Genomic DNA, 20,091 nt, shown 5'->3' with positions numbered 1-20,091 from the left:
TATTAAGGCAAGCATACCAAACATCATCATCTCTATCCTATCTACCTGTGGTTCACTTTCAAGATCTATGAACCTTCACTCCGAGGTCTCTTTGTTCAGCAAACTCCCCAGGATCTTACCATTTAGTGTACTAGTCCTGCCCCAAATTTGCCTTTCCAAAACGCAGCACCTCACATTTATCGAAATTAATAGGAAGGGAGGGAGCAACAAACTCTAAGGACACACATTATAAACCCACCACATCAAATACCGAGGCACTATTACCTCAATGGAAACACAGAAGCTAATATAAAGGACAGTCAGAATGATGGAGTCATATTGTGTGGAAACAGATCCTTCAGTCCAACTCATCCATTCTGACCAGGTTTCCCAAACTAAACAAGTCCTCCAAATCCTTCTAAATCTTTTCTATTCATGTACCTGTCCAGCAGTTGAATTTGTCAGTACTGCTTCATGAAATGCAACAAAAAAAAAGTGTGGGGAGGTCAATCTAGTGACATTTTGCAGCTGTAACCTGACAATCAGATATTGTAACATTTTACTGCAACATTAAAGAGGGCCCTATTCTAAAATGCTTTCCATCTATTCACTACGAGATGGCTCGAGTGAGCAAAAAACGATCTTAGTTACTTGTCTCTTCTAACCTTTGCCATGGTTTGGTATCTGAAACCCACTCTATTCGTCCACTTCCACATTTTAGACACTGCTCTGGGCCTTTGCTTCATCACATTCCCCTCCTGTTGATCTGTTATATCACCCGATACTATTTCTCTATTTGTGGGTATTTTGGAGATTCTCTCCTTGCACCGCTTACTCCCTTATTGCAATCCTATGTTTTATTCTTCCAATAATCATGGGCTGAATCAAACTGATTATAATCTCAGCATCTTATTCTCTGCTGTGATGACATGGAGTGCTGTAATAGAAACTTATCATTACTATTGCCACATCAAGAATCAAAGTCACAAATTTAACTGCAGATGTCACCCTACTTCATCTGTTAACTTTCTGCACGATCGGACCTGCCACTCCAAGGTCAGGTGACCCCCACACGCAGTACATTTCATACTGTACTTTACATCATTGCATCTGATTGCCACATATCAAATACTTGTGTACACACACACACACACACACACACACCCCAATCCTATTACTTACTTTAGTAAAACTGCTGCCCAAACCCTGAAATGGTATTTACCACCTCCAGCCTACTTATTCTGAGATTATACCCTCTGGTCCTAGACTCTGCCATGAGGGGCAACATCCTCTCAAGATTTACCCTGTCAATCCTATATGTTTCAATGCAATCACCTCTCATTCTTCTAAAATGAAGACAGAAATCGCTGGAGAAACTCCTTACCTTGTACCCTTTAGGTGTACAAGGAAATGAGAGGCATGGATAGAGTCGATAGCCAGAGACATTTCCCCAGGGCAGGATTGACTGCCACGAGGGGTCATAGTTTTAAGGTGTTAGCAGGAAGGTATAGAGGAGACGTCAGAGGGAGGTTCTTCACCCAGAGAGTCGAGAGTGCATGGAATAGTTTACCAGTGGTAGTCGTGGAAGCGGAGTCATTAGTGACATTTAAGCGACTGCTGGACATGCACATGGACAGCAGTGAATTGAGAGGAATGTAGGTTAGGTTATTTTGTTTCTGGATTAGGATTAATCCACTGCACAACATCGTGGGCCAAAGGGCCTGTACTGTGCTGTACTTTTCTATGTTCTATGTTCTATATCTGCAGCATCTGTGGAGAGAAAGCAGAGTCAATGTTTCAGGTCCAGCGACATTTTCTCAGAACACATCCTTCTAAACTCCAGTGAGTGGAGTCCAACCTGTTTGCGGTTCATCATTCAGCTGGGAATAATCCAGTTGCTACATATGTGGATAGTGTAGGGGGAGGGGCTTAGATTAGTGCGCAGGTCAATGCAACATCAAGGGCCGAAGGGCCTGTTCTGCGCTGTACTGTTCTATGTTCTATGTTCTATGACTGACTTGTAGTACTGAACTACTGAATATAAAAACCGTTCTTAACATTTCCTCTTACAGTCAAAAACCTTTGTTAATATGCAAGACTGAATGCTGCTTTATTTAGGCTTCATAGGAAGTATCCCATACCAACAGTTCTTCAGCACAATGCAGAATATTCTGGGTGATGGTTACATTGATGTAACACCAGTGAAAATGCCAGCTGTATTTGAAATACTGTATGCACCCTATTTGTTTAGGCTCTCGAAAACAAGGGCACCTATCAACATCTATCAAGTTCACAAACAATGAAAATATTGGCAGCCAGTTTCATCAGTACTGTGTCACAAATAAGGACATCAACGGGATTTCAACATTTACAACATGTAAAAATAACATCCACATGGACAGTACTTAAGTGATATATTTAAATTTGTTAGGGTTCCATGCAATGTGGTGTCACATTGGACCCTACAACATTAAGAAATTGGAACAGTAGACAACCTTTTAGCTCCCTTGAATGTGCTCTGCCATTCAATAGGAGCATGGTTAATCGGACATTGCTCACACCCAATTTCCTGCATTTTCCCTGTAAACCTTGGTTCCCCTACTGATTAAAAAAAATCTCTCAGCCTTAAACATCCACAAGAACTCTGGCCCGCAGCTCTCTGTGGCAAGGTGTTCCAAATGCTCTCAATCCTGTGAGAAGAAATTTCTTCTCACCTCAATTTTAACTTGGCACCTCCTTGGTCTGGGACTGAGCCCTCTGGTTCTAGACTATCACAGAGGGAAAATATCATCTCAGCATTTATGCTGTCAAGACCATTATGAATCCTCTATGTTTCAACGAGAGTACCTCTCATTCTTCTAAACTCCAGTGAACACAGTCCCAACCAGTTTAGGGCTTTGCTGACAAGACAATCCCTCCATACCAGGGACCTTCTCTAAATTGCCGATGATGAAGTATCTCTCCTTGAATAATGGGCCCAAAATTGCTCAGAGTACTCCAAAATGTGGTCTCATCAGCAGCTTGTACAGGGGCAATAAGATCTCCCTAGTCTAACATTTCAACCACTTAAAGTAAGGATTCATTGTGTTAAATTACCTGGAACACCTCTGTGCTCGCTTTCAATGTTTCATGCAGAAGTACCCTCAAGTCCCTCTGTGTCGCAGCTTTCTATGGTTTTTCTCCATTTAAATAATACTGTTTTGTCTTACTTCTCCATTCGAAACATTTAAAATACATTTGGATGGGTACATGAACATGAGCCAAACAAAAGTGGGATTAGTTTAGTTTGGGGAAACTTGAGCATCATAGAGAGTTGAACTGAAGGATGAGGTTCCTTGCTTTATGATTCCTGTCACAGACCGAAGACAGAGGGCTGGAGATCAAAAGGGGAGAAGGGGTGATGATGAACAGCAAACTAAAGGAGATGATATGCAAGAAACAATAAGTAGGCAGAGGTGGTGACATAAATCACTGACTGATTACTGTCAGAAATTTGCCATTCAGCCCATTGTATCTGCAATGGTTCTATCACTTAGAGCAGCTTTATTTGTTTAATGCCAAGTTCTCACCTTTTCCCTATTTACTGCACATAACTACCAGCCAAAAACATCATCCAATGCTCTCCTAAATGCCTCAATTGAACTTGGCTCCGCACCTTTCCAGGCATTATATTTCATACCCCGATTACCCAGGTGAATAAACATTTTCTCACATCACCCTGCCTTCTTTTGTTCATTACATTTAATCTATGCCCTCTTATTCTTCTTTCTTTTACAAGTGGAACAAGCATCACCCTATCTACTCTCTCCAGCCCTTCACAATTGTAAAAACCTGAATCAGGCTTCCTCTTAGACTTCATTTCTCCAAGAAAAACATTCCCAATTTCTTCAATCCATCCTCATAGCAGAAGGTTATCATGTCTAGTTCCAAGTGATGGAAACCGCTGGTGAAGCAGTCTATCAATTAACATACAGCCATGCAGAAAAGGATACTGCACTGGTCCCAGTGCGTTAAGCATTTGAAACCTTAGTTTACAAGTTTGAATTGTATTTTTGATTGTCAATGTCCATAAAGGCTCACCTTAAAAGCAAGCAGTAACATCAACTCCGGGAATACAAGGTGTGGAGCTGGAGAAACACAACAGGCCAAGCAGCATCGGAGGAGCAGGAACGCTGACGTTTCGGGCCTAGACCCTTCTTCAGAAATGTTATCTTGTTATCTTGTTATCTCAGATTCTCTAGCATCTGCAGTTCGTACTAGCCCAGCAACGTCAACTCTGATCTTTTAGGCCTGTTCCAAATGTTCAGCTCAAATTTAATCAAATGTTTATCACTCAACAATTCCAATGAGGGCTTACTAACAGGTGACTGGTTGAAGGAGTAACAAGCACATCCATGAAGGGCATAGATAAGGTGAATCACAAAAGTCTTTTCCCTATAGTAGGAGGTATTCAAAACTAGGGGGCACGTTCTTTAAGATGAGAGGAGAAAGATTTAAAAAGGACACAAGGGGAAATTTTTTTGGAATTTTTCTTGTGTGGAATGAACTGCTAGAGGTGTTGATGCAGATACAGTTATAATGTTTGAGACACATTTGGTTATGATCATGAATATTAAAGATTTAGAGGGATGCGGGCCAAGTGCAGACAGGTGGGACTAGTTTAGTTTGGGAACAGTGTGGACTTGTTGGGCCAAATGGTCTGTTTCCACGATGTACGACCTTACCTCCAGAATGGCTGCTCTCTGGTAAGCGGACCCCTTCAGATGGGATGGTACATGAAAAGACTAGCTACCAGGTCAGGTACATGTTTAGACTCTTCAACGCCATTTTGAAAATGAGAAGAGACTTTCCTAGCAAGATTAACCACATTCATGTCAACCAGAACCATAAAAAAAATTGACTGTTGATCCCATTGGTATTAGAAAATTTTTCAAAATAGTGACCATCACCTGCACTGAATGATACCAGGCAGACACAAAGTATTTTAGAATTGTTAGACTGTAAAGGTTCTTTCACTTCATGGCTTAATTTCTTGTTCGATTTATTTTCAATTAAACTTTATACTGAATAAACTCAAGATTGGCAAAAGGAAAACAGAACTGGCATGGTTAATCGTAGCTTAGTTAATACAAATAGTGGTGTGCTAAAGGGTTTGTTGTTGGAGTATTGCAATTATGTTTTGAGGAGGGGTGACTGGACTTGAACCGTTAACTCTGTTTTCTCTCCACAGATGTCGCCAGACCCGCTGAGCCTTTCTAGCAATTTCTGTTTTTCCAATTTCCTGCATCTGTAATTCTTTTGGTTTTCACTGCAATTTATGTAGGGGTTTTCATGACTCCCAGACAACTCAAAGCACCTTTAGGTACCTGTAAATTATGGCTCTTGTTATGCAGCAACCAATTTGCACACAAAATTTCCACAAGCAGCAGTGTGATAATGACGTGGATTCAGGGTTATCATCAGCCAGGACATCCAGAATGACTCCTCTTCACTCCTTCTAAATTGTGTCAAGGGATAGTCTACTTTCACTCATGCAGAAAAATACAGCCACACTTCAATGTCTCAGATAAAAGACAGCACATCCAACAACGTATCAATCCCTCGATACTTGACTGGAGCAGCAGCTTCAAGTGCTCAAGCCCTGGAGTGGGCTTTGAACCTTCAACCTTACAACTCAGAGGCAACTCTATTACAACAATAGCTGACAACTGTTTACATGAATCTCAAGGATGAAGGCCTGGGGGGGGGGGGGGGCGGGGGAAGAGGTATCTTCAAAATATGCTTACGAGTAAAAAGGGGGCAAGACATGCTTTTTTAAAAAATATTCAACGGAAGCGACAGTGAAACTCTGTAAAAGCAAATAACAGGCTATTGAGATGGCAGTTTAGATTCAATGTCATTTAAAAACAAAATCAATAATTATACTTTGAAAATAACAAAAAGTGTGGAGCTGGATGAACACAGCAGGCCAAGCAGAATCTCAGGAGCACAAAAGCTGACGTTTTGGGCCTAGACCCTTCAACAGAGAGGGGGATGGGATGAGGGTTCTGGAATAAATAGGGAGAGACGGGGAGGCAGACCGAAGATGGATAGCGGAGAAGATAGGTGGAGAGGAGAGTATAGGTCAGTCTGGGGAGGACGGACAGGTCAAGGAGGTTGGATGAGGTTAGTAGGTAGGAAATGGAGGTGCGGCTTGAGGTGGGAGGGGATAGGTGAGAGGAAGAACAGGTTAGGGAGGCGGGGACGAGCTGGGCTGGTTTTAGGATGCAGAGGGGCAGTTCCCATTATCTCCGAACAGGAAAGCTGATGTTTTGGATCTGGCCCCTTCTTCAGAAATCTACATTGAAGCATCAGCCTTCCTGCCCCTCTGATCCTGCTTGGCCTGCTGTGTTCATCCAGCTCTACATTTTGTTATCTCAGATTCTCCAGCATCGGCAGTCCCTACTATTATTGTACTTTGAAGAGCACTTTGTGGAATGAGGGTCATTAAAACTCTCAGATATTAAAAGGGCTACATTGTAGGTCAAGGCAATAAAAAAAAACTTTCACATCCCAGGCTTTTAGCCTTAAGGATGTATAAAATAGAAACAGGCACAATGAAGCAATGTAAAACTAGGACAATCAGGCTCCACACAGAGCACGATGAAGCAAAATGCTGTCTGGCATGAGGATTTACAAAAAGACTTCAAATGCTTGGTTTCACAAGAACTACACAGATTCTGGGAATCCACACACAGTGTGGAGCTGGAGGAACGCAGCAGGCCAGGCAGCATCAGAGCAGAGAAAAGTTGATGTTTTGGGCTGGGACCCTTCTTTAGAACTGGCACCCCAGATGGGACACAAACCCACAGTCCCTGGCTTAGGCCCTAAACGTGGACGTTCCTGCTCCTCTGATGCTGCCTGGCCTGCTGTGTTCCTCCAGCTCCACACGGTGTGGATTCTGACTCCAGCATCTGCAGTTCTTGTTATCTTCAAGTAGATTATGGGAAATAACACAATCAAAAGTATTTAAAAAACAGTGAAAATGTAGGTAGGATTGATGAAACCAAACTACATTTAACATTGTGGAACCTAGGTAGTTGGTCCAAGGTTGAAATGAAAGAGACATAGAAGAGAGCAACAGATACATTTTTGTGTAGTTTTGAGTTTACGGAATTCACTTGTGACAAAACTATCAGCATTGAAGAATTTTCTGCGTAAAGGATAATTGTTAACATATCTAGTTAATCACGTCAAAAATGCATGCAGCCCACTTATTTCAACCTGATTAATAATTCCCATTTCACATTTAATGGAAATTTTGAGCGAAGGAAATCTCTCTAACTTGCTTGTCTAATATTGCTCAATACATTAGCCACTAACCGTATTAGGGAATGCAGATGTGGTTAATTGAGCAATAGATACAATCATCAGCCATGTGTTTGTGACACTTACTCGCACGACATGGGCATCACCTGATTACGGATGTTCACAATCTTTCAAGGTGGCAGGTCACATTGAGAAAGAAGATTTATATTAAAAGAAAAAGAGAGGAGGTCCTAGTCTTTTAATCAAGGAAAGTATGCTAAACCATTTAAAAACACTTTCAGCTTCAAATGGATTACTGTCCTCTATTCGAAAGTACTAAAATTTAAGTGTCAATGCCTGAGAAAAGGTACAGAAGACACCAACTAAAATGACACTGATTTGGAAGCCTTATAGAATCTGAAGTTGTCTCCTTAGACGGAAGAGATTAGGCAAATTAACAACTGAATCATTAAAGAATATTGACGATTTGAAATTTTAAATGAAATCAGGAGAAATTGCTTCTGGTAGCAGATGTTTCAGTAAGTCCACGTGACATATTTAAAGAGAGAGTGGCTAAAAGAGGAAAACAGTCAGTTTTGATCGAAAATACACTGCCTGAGAAAATATATTACAAACAGATTCAACAAACAGAGAAACATAAAAGAAAAAATAAAGGCACTAATTGGCTAAAAGCTGACAGAAACCAAATGCCAATTTGTAATTGGCAACTAGTTTCCTTCTATGCTGAGTCAATTTAGGATTGTGAACTTTGACAAGGCTTGGCAAAATGATAAGGACAAAAAAAAGCAGCATCTGTTTGTGCTTAATCATTGAGAGCGTACATTTCTCCTCCATCGTCTATGTACATTAAAGAACTGCTTTTTTTAAAAAAAGTAGTATACATTGAGAGGATATGCAAGGCACTTTTTCATAAGACCATAAGAAGGCGGCCATTCAACCCAATGCATTTGCTCCACCATTCATTAAGATCATGGCTCATCCTCAACTTCATTAGACTGCCTTTTTCAACCATAACCTATAATTCTCTTAGCACAAATGAAAGCTATCAAATTAATTGCAAGTTGTGAAGTTGTGGCCATAATTGTCATTGGATTTTAGTTTCTATTTTATGATACTGCTGACCCAAAATAAATAATACTGTTAGAAGTACAGTTTTTCAAAACAGTAAATCAAAAGAGGAATCAAAATCCTGTAAAGTACCCTCAACTGTAGCAGTCAGAATACATTGTGGACTATTTACAAAAACACACAGTCTGTGCAGTACCAAAGATAGCACACCATTTGGATAATATTTTCAAAAGGGAAGCAAAATTAATAATTCCTTTCCACCTGAACATTCAGGTTGAGCAACATTTTAAAAGCAATATAAAGTGTCAATGTTAATTCTTACCATAGCTACCCAACCCCGACAAAATATATACGCATCGTTCAAAAAAGAATGCAGGCTACAATTGCTGACAAATTATGGTTATTCCCAACAAGTTCATGGCTACTTTTTAAAAACTGCTGATCTGCATTAACTATTAAGAGCCTTTTTTCTTATTGAACTCCAGCAACAATTGAATCCAAGTCATTGAAAGACAATTATCTTTACATGTGAGATGGCACATTATGGAGCTGGAGGAAGACAGCACGAGAGGAGCAAGAAAGTTGATGTTTCAGGTCGGGACCCTTTTTCAGGGGACCTGAAACGTCAACTTTCCTAATTTTCTGATGCCGCCTGGCCTGCTGTGTTCCTCCAGCTCCACACTGTATTATCTCTGACTTCAGCATCTGCAGTCCTTGCTATCTCCGAGATCTTTATGTGTGAAGTGGATAAGAACCTTAGTATTTCTCAAAACCTACCAGCTCACCCATTTTATTAAAAAAAACAACAGAAACTAGGAGAACTTTAGAAATAGCATCAGCAGCTCCTAACAAGCTGCTCTGTGCACATTCTAAAGCAAATGCAATGCCCCAGGTCAGGATTTCTTCAGTCAAGGTGCAAATGACCCTTTTGGAATAAGGGATGATTCGCTGCAAGGCTAAAATAACTCTGTTCATGAGACACGCCAGTCAGAAAGGAAAAAAAAACTATTATTTTAGCCACTTCCTTTTTAGACTGTTACACCATTTAGAAGAAAAACTTGCAACATATTTGCATAATAAACTCTTCATTATTCGTGAAATGTGAAGGTAAAACATAGGCAGAATATTCTGTCAGTCATGCACCTTACAAACGATAATGCCCCAAAGAATCGCCAGAAATTATTTTAAAGTCAAAGTTGGTATGTTATTTTGTATTAGTACAACTTCCTTTCATGTTATGAGTGTATTAAGTGAGAGCAGCCATAGCTGCAGTTCCACCTGCTCAATTTGTGAACTAAAGCTGCTTATCAAGCAGAGATTTAAAATGGTCTCTTGTACAAGTCCTGCTGTTTGATACAAGAAAAGTGATTGACGATGATCAATCAACTAAATTTCTCCACATGCTTGTTCGATACATCTAAAAAGAAAAATGGACAAGTTCATGTGATAAGTATAAATATATCTACATCAATTCATAAAAAGGAAACTATGAATAAGCTCGAGTTGCATACAAGTAGATTCAAATGGGCAAGTGCCAGATCATATAAGAGTAAGCTGTTCAGGCTGCTTAAAGTGCTTAACATGACTAAACTCAAGGTGGTAACCACTAACAGTTGAAACTTCCTGCAAACAGGCAAAGCAAGGCTGTATTTCAAGGACTATTGGCAATTAAAGTGAAACTTTATTAACAGCAAGAATCAACCTAAGTATGGCAGTTTGCTAATGCCAGTTTTTTTTCCCTTGTACTGTGTAATACAAAGTGTCCAGACTGAATATTTAAATCTTATGTAGACAATTACATTCACTTCAAAATCCCTAATAAGTTTTCAAAGCACAACACCAATTAAACCACAAAAGCACCAATCACAGGTGTACTGTGAAATCAAGTGATAAATAAATCTGAACTTTGATTCCTGGTAGATTCATGACTAACAAATAGTTATTTTTTTAAAGCAAAGACCAGGAACTAAGAGCGATTTTAGGGCACAGACGAACATGGAACAAATTCCAAAAGCACAATTGCTCAAGAGGACAAAGATGTTAGACGTGCACGTTGTTGATAAGGGAAGAGTCTTGCACCGGTTCTTAGAACAAATATCAAAATTCAGGAATATTATTGAATCACACAGTTGCATTCAAACTACCATCTGCTCAAAGCAATGAAATAAAAAGCACTATTTATATATACATTTTGGCAAGTAAATTTACAACTATTGCTATTCACTATTATTAACGTAAAGCTTTAATCTCCTTTCTTATGATCCCTTTTACACAGGCAATTGAAACGGCGGTTTAAATACAAAAGTTGAATCAAAGACATTTGCTTATTATCAGTATTTGAGAGGCAGGATGGTGCATTGCAAAGTATCAGGCTCCTGGGGCTATGTTTACATTTCAGAATGCTGCTTTACATTTAAATTTTACATGTGTAAATGATTGTTTTGTGGTGATAATATTATAAAATGACAGGAGACAGCAATGCCCCACTTCAAGGTTTCAGCCAAATCCACTTTACGCCCTAGTGGAGAACTAAGTTGCTACACTGTTAAACAGTTCTTTCATTGAACGGCAATGTTAAGCAGTTGACGTGCCTGCTATTTCTGCTACTTCTGATGCAAAGTGAGGTACTCCAGGCTTCCACAATCCTTCGCATGAAAGGGCATTGGTAAACATCCTTCCATTTTGTTGTGGAACTATCTCAGAAAATGGTCACCCAGGTCAAATCCTTAAATTTTCTTAAGCACCTCAATTAAGTGTGAACTTTTTGATTCCAAGAAAATAACATCCCACATGGAAGAAAATGTCCACGATTTTTCAAAACAAAGTAGCTGGATAAAGGTATTTCTGCCATAGCCCATTTACATTGTTGCTTACACCCCTACTTCTCTATTCAAGAGTCTTACCTCTGCGCTGTAGTCTAATTTATTCTTCTCAAACAGTACAAATCAAGACTTGTGTGTTTTCGCCTAACACTACACAGTAGGTAGTGAACAGCAGACCAGTATTAACAAAAGGCTTGAAACAGTTCAACAATCACACCTCCTGTACACATCATCTCAGCAATAAGAAACATCAATATGTAGTGCCTGGCAAAAGCTTATCAGTTGCAAAATGCAATATAATCTATCACGGGTTCAAACTTATCAAGATTGTTTTACGTAAAACATCGGATATTCAGGAAGGATCAATTAAATCATGCCATTTCTTAACTCCGTTGTAAGCAACTGATTTTCTCTGCAATTTGTGTCAAAGATTTTTGTCCAACTATGGTTTGGGGATGGGGTCAGAGCCCAGTAATCCAATCCTTGTCCATCCTGGATTTATAGCTAACTCCTCCCTGAAGTGGCTTAAATAAGGACATAAAATTGTTTTTTGGATCTGAATTTTTATAAATCATAACATTCGATGGAGGAAACTTAACACCACAATACTTACTGTACTACAAAAATATTAAAGGACAGTTTTAAAAATGCACTTCACAAAAATGCGTATAACCAGAAATCAAAATTAGTTTTGTCATTAATTGATATGTGAATATAATGCAAGCCAAAGTAAATGTCTTGGTGAAGTCTTAGTTTTTACACAAGCTTGATTATTTACAATAAAAGGAGGCACCAAATGATGCAGGTTATTCAGACCCCCTTTGGAAATTGGGCAAGAAAAATACTTCTCAGTTCTACAATACGGTTTTGGAAACATTTATGGCAATCTCTGCAGCTTCAAACGTCCAACTCACCTATCGAAAAATAAGGAACAAAAACAAAGTTGCTGAAAAAGCTCAGCAGGTCTGGCAGCATCTGTGAATGGCAAATGAGAGTAGGTTTAATGAATGTACAAAATGCGAACATCAAACTTTCACCAATTGTTTTGCTACAGAATCCATTAATCACGGGTCAATGTGTGAGCAGATGAGTAATTTTGTTGGAAAAAAAATACATAACTGAAGTCAACATCTCACCTAGCAAGCAATACAATCACCAAAGCTCTGTAAGTTGACAAGTGTCCTCACCAAGTCCACCTTATTAAGTAACTCCCTGTGAAGTGACTTAAATTATCTCTTCCAAGGATAAACGTATGCTCAGTTTTTGAAGTTGGCACAAAACGTGCATGCAAATAGTGTCAATAAAACGATTAGGAATTTGCCTCTTAGCCTTAAACAGACCAAACATGCCTTAACGATCCCATAGTAAAAGAATTCCACAGATTCAGACTCTAGGAGAGAACATCCTTATCCCTATCCCTTTCTCTGAGATTATGTTCTCACGCGCTAGGGTCTCATACAAGGTGAAACAACCTTTCAGCATCTACCCTGCTAAGTCCCAAAGGAATCTCATGTGTTTCAATCAGATCACCACTTTCTCTTCTAAACTTCAATGAGTACCAGGCCCAACCTATTTATCTGCTCCTTTTAAGACATACCCAAGATCATTCTGGTGAACCTTCTCTGGACTCTGTGCTGGCATATCTTCCCTTAGATAACGGGGCCCAAATCTATTCACAATAGTCTAGGGATGGTCTAATTAGTGCCTTGTAAAGTTTTCGCAAAGTCTTGCTACTTTATTAAAATCAGAAATTGCTGGAGAAACTCAACAGGTCTGGCAACATCAATGGAGAGAAAGCAAAGTCAATGTTTTGGGTCTAGTGATACTTCTTCCAATTCTGAATCACTGGAACTGAAACTCTGCTTTCTCTCCACTGATGCTGCCAGATCTAGAGTTTCTCCTGAAATTTTTGTTTTTGTTTCAGATGTTCAGCATCCACAGATCTTTGTTTTATTCCTATTTTTATACTTCATTCCCTTTGAAATAAGAGCCAAAATTTTGTTTGCCTTTTCTATTAGTTGCTGACCAAGTATTAACTTACTGCGATTTCTGCTAGAGGACTCCAGCATCCCTGTGTGGCAGATCTCTGCATTTTAAATAATATTCAACTTCTCTATTCTCAAAATACATCACAACAATTTTCCCACATTACATGTGACACATTTTGTCCACTCACTCTTGTCTATTTCCCTGTGCTGACTCTGTCGGCCTGAATATTTGCTGTCCCACCCATTTTTGTTTCATCGACAATCTTGGCAATAACTTCCATCATCCAATTTGTCAATATTCATCGTACATACCTATGACCCCAGCACTGATCTCTACAGCACTCCACTAATTATAGACTGCCACCTTTCCACTTAACCCAAGTCTATACGCATTAGTTAGCTCAGGTAAGGGGGAATGAAGTTGAGAAGGATAGTCCTTCATGGAGTGGTCAGCCGACGCGGGAACTGTACCTGTGCTGTTGGCATGAAAAATCAGCTATCCAGCCAACTGAGCTAACTGACACCCAACCCCACACCCACCCAATCCGATGAACACAGTTTACATTTTACGCTGTCAGCATGGCAAGAACAGTTTTATGTTTGTAAAAATAAAGCTTCAAGGTTTGTTGACCATCTTGCATCTCAGCTCATGACCTTTCCTGCGCTTTATAATCTTCATTGTTACATCTGACCCTTTACCAACACATTGGTCACATTTCAGTTCATTCCTGATACATAAGCTGGGGTGCAGCATTTGCCAGAGGAAATTTCAAGGGTTCCCATCAAAAACTGAAAAAGATAGTTTCAGTTTTTCCCATGTTACAAGTAAGAGATGTGGGTTTTTACTATTTTGCTAACAATGTCACAAAGTCCAAAGTCACATGACACCAAGTTATAGTCCAACAGGTTTATTTGAAAATCACAAGCTATTGAAGCATTGTCCCTTCACCAGGTGAAGAGAGAGTAGCAGCACACAGGCACAAAATTCACAGCTAAGAGACACAATGGGCAGAGCGATCAAGAGATAATACAAATGGTGTGAGCGGAGTGTCAACAGGCCAAATAATAAGTCTTGGCAGGTGATCAGAAGTGTCGGACAGTGTGAGTAAAAGCGGCAACAGCTAAATGATAAGCGAAGTGTTGACCTTTATTCCAATTAAATGAGGCAGTGATAATTACAAAAAAAAATTAAAAATAAGATGCTGCTGGAGACAAACCAAATAGCTGGAATAACATAATAGGTGTACAAGTTGCATGCCAGGGATCTAACCAAATATAAAACCTTATAAAAAAAAAGTATGGCACTACTTCACAGTTAATAGTAGAGAGTTGAAGCCAGGTATGCAAACGTAAATAATGAGGCAGGTTTGTAGATGAAGGAGCAGAGGAAATACCTTTGATAATCAAAAAGATATCAAATATGCTGTATCTATTGCTACTCCTTTTGAAAACAAAGGCAGACAAACATCATAGCCGATATTCACCTAATGCAATAGAATTACTGAGATACTGGTAAACTTGTGTTCTTGACTCAGTTTTCAGATGAGATGTTAAATCGACACTGAATCAGTTCCTTCAAGTGAACGTGAAAGAGGCCGTACAATAATTTTAAAGAATAGTACGGGACTGGCCCGATGTAATGGTCAATATTTGTCCTTCAACCAATCTCACAAAACACAAATCATCTAATTGTTATGACCTTGTTGTGTGTGGGTTCCTGCTGTGTAGCAGTAAGCAATTATCAAAAATCAAAATGCTATATTGGCAGTGAGGCATAACAATATCCTGAGGTTGTAAAAGGCATTATACAAATGCTAATCTCTCTATCCAGTTACCTAGCAACCTGGTTAAAAAGGTGAGCAAGCAGATGCAATAATCCTTGATGGGAAATAGATAGCGACCCTGATGGCATTGAAGATTGGTGAGAGAGAGTGGAAAAAAAAAATCAGGAATCAATATCTGGTCGAGAGACATCACTTAAGTATAGCACAGTAACGAAACATGCCTTGCCAAAGAGAGTGCTACAGCACAAATTTAACTTCAAATCTAAATCAGAATAATGAAGCATAGAGACCAAAAGGAAGTGAAAACAAAGCAAAACGGAAAAGCATTTGCTGCAAGCTGGTGTGTGTAAAATGGTAAAAATTGTAAAATGCATCTTCCCTTTAAAAGATGTTTTTTTTCGGTGCTTATAGTGAAATTGGATGTCTGAACAGCAGCTTAAAAGTGCAGGTGCTTAGAGAGTACCCCAAATGGACACATTTTGTGTCAAACTGCCAAGCAGCATTTTTACGAAGACAACAAGTCTTTTCAAATTTAGTCAATCGATTCAAACCAAGCCCTTAGAAACTAAAAACGCTGTCAGATTTAAATCTGATAGCGTCAAAAACCTAGAAACCAATCAAATTGTAAGAAAATGGACGGGTCATCAAGGGCATATTAAAAAAAAGCATTTGGAAAATTGGCAGAGAGCCAACAGCCAGCTGAAACAAAAGCAAAATTGCCATCTGAGGTAAATTTGGCTCTCACAAACAAAACAAATCATTAAGCTCGTTTAAAAAAAGCAAAGAAACCAGAGCATTTTTTTTTTTAAAAAGCTCAGAGTCCTCAGAGAAAATTATAGACAAAACATCCATGACAGCAAGGTCAGTGGAAGAAAGATGTTTGAGACTCAGGATCAACAGAAGAAAGGCTGGAGAAATCGGAGGCTTCCACAAGAGACAGCCTGTGCAAACTTGGAGAGATTAAGTTTGAATTTATTGTTGTCTTATTAACTGAGTTTATAAATGAGCCCTGTGTTTATTTGAACAGCATTCCAGTAGAATTTAGTTCAGTCAGGAAATAACTAGTAGTTGGGGGGAATCTTTCTGCTGGTTAGCAATTCTGTTAAGTTGTTCATTGTTAGGGTTAAATAAATAACTGGTTGCTTGTACTTACAAAGTGACTGTCAGGAATCTTCGTTCATTTAACCTCCGCTTCTCCATAACAGTTTAACAGATGAGGTAAGGTGAGTTGCGCTTCTATTGGTCTTTCACGTGTAATTATTAGAAGCAGACCTCTATTCCTGCTGTAACGAATTGGGGGCTTGTGTTTCAATTTTAATTATCAGAGGGGTTTGACCTCCCCTACCTAACACAATTCTTTTTGCTGAAAAACATTTATAGTAAATGGGAAGTACTTACTCCACTACGAATCCCAGAATAAATGTATGGCAACACATTTTTGCAAGAATGTTATTGGCAAATTGTATTTCACCACCACTACCCCCTCCCCCCACGTTGCCCCAAAGTGTTTCTCTAACAAAAAGGAGAATGGGTGTAGAGGTATCCACTTGGTCAATTTGTGCAAGTATTTTCCTCATTTAAAAAAAAAATGAATAAAACAAAAAAAAAAATGGAATATATCAAAGAGAATTAAGTCTCTCAACCCTTTGACACTACTCTATCATTCAAAAAGAATTCATGGCTGAGTGGAGCATGGTGTCTCACAGTGCCAGGGGCCCATGTTCAATTCCAGCCTTGGGTAACTGTGTGGAGTTTGCACATTCTTCCCGTGTCTGCATGGTTTTCCTCTGGGGGCTCTTGTAAACCCCACAATCCAAAGATGTGCAGGTTAGGTAAGTTAGACATGGGAAATACTGAGACAGGTTGGGGAAGTGGGGTGGTCTTTCGGAGAATCGATGCAGACTCGATGGGCTGAATGGCCTCTGTCTACAATGTAGGGGTGCTATGGTCTGCTTGGTGCATTCTGGCCTTACTCAGGTGGTACAAGGTTAGGAATCAAACCTACCTTTGGCTTAAAAAGTGTTCAAAGACACAGCTGCCGTTATCATTTAAGGATAACTCCCAACCAGAAAGGTTCTCCTCAACCGTCTTGAATTGGTGGCCCCTTATTTTTAACACTGACCTCTAATTTTCCCTGCAAAAGCAAACAATGCCACACACACCGTGTCAAGGTGTTTAAGGATTTAGCTTGTTTCAAAGTCACCTCGTTTTCTAAATTCCAACAGCTACAAGCCCAGTGTGTCAAATATTTCCTCATGAACCAAGGTATTAGTCCAGTAAACTTTCTCTGAACTGCTTCCAAAAAGTTTACATCCTCACTTAAATAAAGAAGCAATGCTGCACACACTATTCAAGACAATGGTCTCACCAAAATCACCAACTGAAGCATAACCTCCCTCCTTTTGTGTTCACTCCCTGTCACAAACATCAACACTCTATTAGCTTTCTCAATTATTTGCCATGCCTGCATACTAACTCTTTATGATTCATGCACTGGTACACCCAGATGCCACTGCATCCAAGAGCCCTGCAAACTCTCACCATTTAGATCGTGTGCTTTTTAGATAAGGTAGACAAATAGCCGTAGTTCCCATTTGTTAATGGCACAAGTATAGGCGATTCAGATTTAATGCCTTGTGCAAGTGATACAGGGGGAGACAAAATGAACTTTACTTGATACAATTACAGTGAACGATATTTCAAAAAGGAAATTGGGCAGTTACTTGAAGGATATAAATTTGCAGAGCAAGAGATCAAACAAATGGGACCAACTGGATTATCAACATGGCCTTCATAAACCAAATAATCTCCTTTCATATCATAAATATTTCAGACGGTACAAAAGTATTGTTTTACAGAGTTAATTGCCGAGTTCAGCCTGCAATTGCTTAAGGTGCATCGTTATGATGATTTCCAGGCAGTGCTTTGCCCAAGTGTACTAATTACAAAGGTAACTGATTGGACTTCATCTAACTGTTCCCTACACGCCATCTCAAATTGACAGTAACAATGTGTTGGAATCTGCTATGAGATAATGGGAACTGCAGATGCTGGAGAATCCAAGATAACAAAGTGTGAAGCTGGATGAACACAGCAGGCCAAGCAGCATCTCAGGAGCACAAAAGCTGACGTTTCGGGCCTCTCTGATGAAGGGTCTAGGCCCGAAACGTCAGCTTTTGTGCTCCTGAGATGCTGCTTGGCCTGCTGTGTTCATCCAGCTTCACACTCTGTTATCTTGGAATCTGCTTTGAGTAGAGATCAGCAAATAGGTCCTTGTGATGCAGTGGTAAGATCCCTTCCCCTGGACTGGGAGGCCCAGGTTCAAGACTCACCTGCTCCAGAGGCATATGACAACATCTCGGAACAGGTTGATCAGGAAGTGGTGTGGTGACAACTTAGTTCCAATATCTCTACTGGTGAGGCCAGCAGGAATTCTATAAATAAAATGGCATCAAAACAAGAGCAAGGAAACTTGAAAGGTTCTTGGGATATATAAGCAACTTAGACTTCACAATTTTTCCAAACATTAACCTATTGACTTGTCGCCAACAGACAGCAATTTACTGATTTGTTCGGCAGGTTTGGAGGACTGAAGGTGTTAAAAACTATTCACCGCTGTGCTGCTGATGGATCAGCTTCTCCATTACCTCTCAGCAGCAGGCCCACGAAGTGCAGATGGGTAGGCAAATAGTAATTTGACGTACTCTTGTGTTTCCTACATTTGTCTTCACATTAAAGGCCCAGCATTGATTACTTAAGGATCAACAAACAAAAGAGACTGCAAGGCTTCAATAGAATGTATTGTAGAAATTTCTGGGTGCTCACGTACAAGCTTGAATAATAAAATTTAAATTGAGGCTCTGCTGTAACCATAGCTGTGCAACTTTTGGAGAGATCTCTACCCATGCGTAAGAATCTTGGCAGCTGAAATGCAACAGGAAATTGAGAGAGAGATCCCAAGGCCAAGCAAAAATCTCATTGGGCTAGAAATGTCTTCCAGTCAGGGAGCAAAAATCTTTAAAAATTTAATGATATGAACATTTACCATTAAAATGAATCCCTTCAAGAAAGCTGCACCTACTGGGTTGAAAAAAAAAGTTTTTCTCCCCAAAATAAAAAGATTATAACGGCCTCCCTTTCTTTGAAAGCTGCCTGTTAGGCTACTCGATGTCTTGGACATCTGGCAGGAGCATACCTAGCAAACTCTACCATTTGTCCTTGACTATTTTATTAGGGGAGGCAATGGCCTACTGATATTATTACTGAACTGTTAATACAGAGGCCAGACAACATTCTGGGGGCCTGGTTCAAATCCCGCCAAGGCAGATGGTGGAATTTGAATCCAGCAGATACGTAGAATTAAGAATCTAATGTTGACCGCGAATCGATTGTCGGAAAAACCCATCTCGTTCACCCATGTCCTTTAGGGAAGGAAGCTGTCTTCTGTACCTGGTCTGGTCTAGTCTACATGTGACTCCGGACCACAGCAATGTGGTTGGCTCTGAACTGCCCTCTGGACAATTGGCAATGGGCAATAAATGCTGCCAAGCCAACGACACCCTCATCCCATGAATGAGTAAAGAATAAAGAAATATGAGATCCTATTACTTAGACACGAACTTTGGACATCAAAAGGATAAGCCAAGGTTACTCAGTTTCCTCCAATTTGTCAATTCTTAAGGCAAGAAATGCTTGCAAAGACAAACAATGTCCCAGAGCCTGAAAACAAATTAGAAGCAATGTACCTTATGTTCAATAAGGGGCAGCGCAGTGGCTCAGTGATTAGCACTGCAGCCTCACGGCACCAGAGACCCGGGTTCAATTCCAGCCTCGGAACGGTCTGTGCGGAGTTTGCATGTTCTCCCCATGTCTGTGTGGGCTTCCTCCAGCTGCTCCGGTTTCCTCCCACAGTCCAAAGATGTGCAGACTAGGTGGATCGGCCATGCTGAATTGCCCGTAGTGTTCAGGTGTGTGTGGGTTATAGGGGGATGGGTCTGAGTGGGATGCTCCAATGGGCAGTGTGGACTTGTTGGGCTGAAGGGCCTGTTTCCACACTATAGGGCATTAGGGAATCTAATCTTACACAACAATACAGAGAAAGAAAGAAAGAAAGAAAGCAAGAAAGAAAGCAAGAAAGAAAGC

General features: G+C 40.0%; 1 protein-coding gene across 5 annotated transcripts in view; it reads right to left on the bottom strand.

The window, feature by feature from the left end:
• si:zfos-943e10.1 (GRAM domain-containing protein 2B) overlaps window positions 1–20,091 on the bottom strand; it is a 79,028-nt gene that overhangs the window by 41,680 nt on the left and 17,257 nt on the right. For 3 of the 5 annotated variants that reach the window (XM_059638571.1, XM_048560178.2, XM_048560179.2), the window contains exon 1: window positions 11,259–11,386. The exons of the other annotated variants lie outside the window; for them this stretch is intronic. The gene's annotated coding sequence lies outside the window, so the exon portion shown is untranslated. Of the gene's footprint in view, window positions 1–11,258; window positions 11,387–20,091 lie in introns of those variants that run through there. 5 annotated transcript variants of the gene reach the window in all.

This window comes from Stegostoma tigrinum, chromosome 30, assembly GCF_030684315.1.
Source record: "Stegostoma tigrinum isolate sSteTig4 chromosome 30, sSteTig4.hap1, whole genome shotgun sequence".
In the NCBI taxonomy this organism is placed as follows: Eukaryota; Metazoa; Chordata; class Chondrichthyes; order Orectolobiformes; family Stegostomatidae; genus Stegostoma; species Stegostoma tigrinum.
Note: the sequence above shows the minus strand (reverse complement) of the source record. Positions and strands in the feature narration are given on the sequence as shown.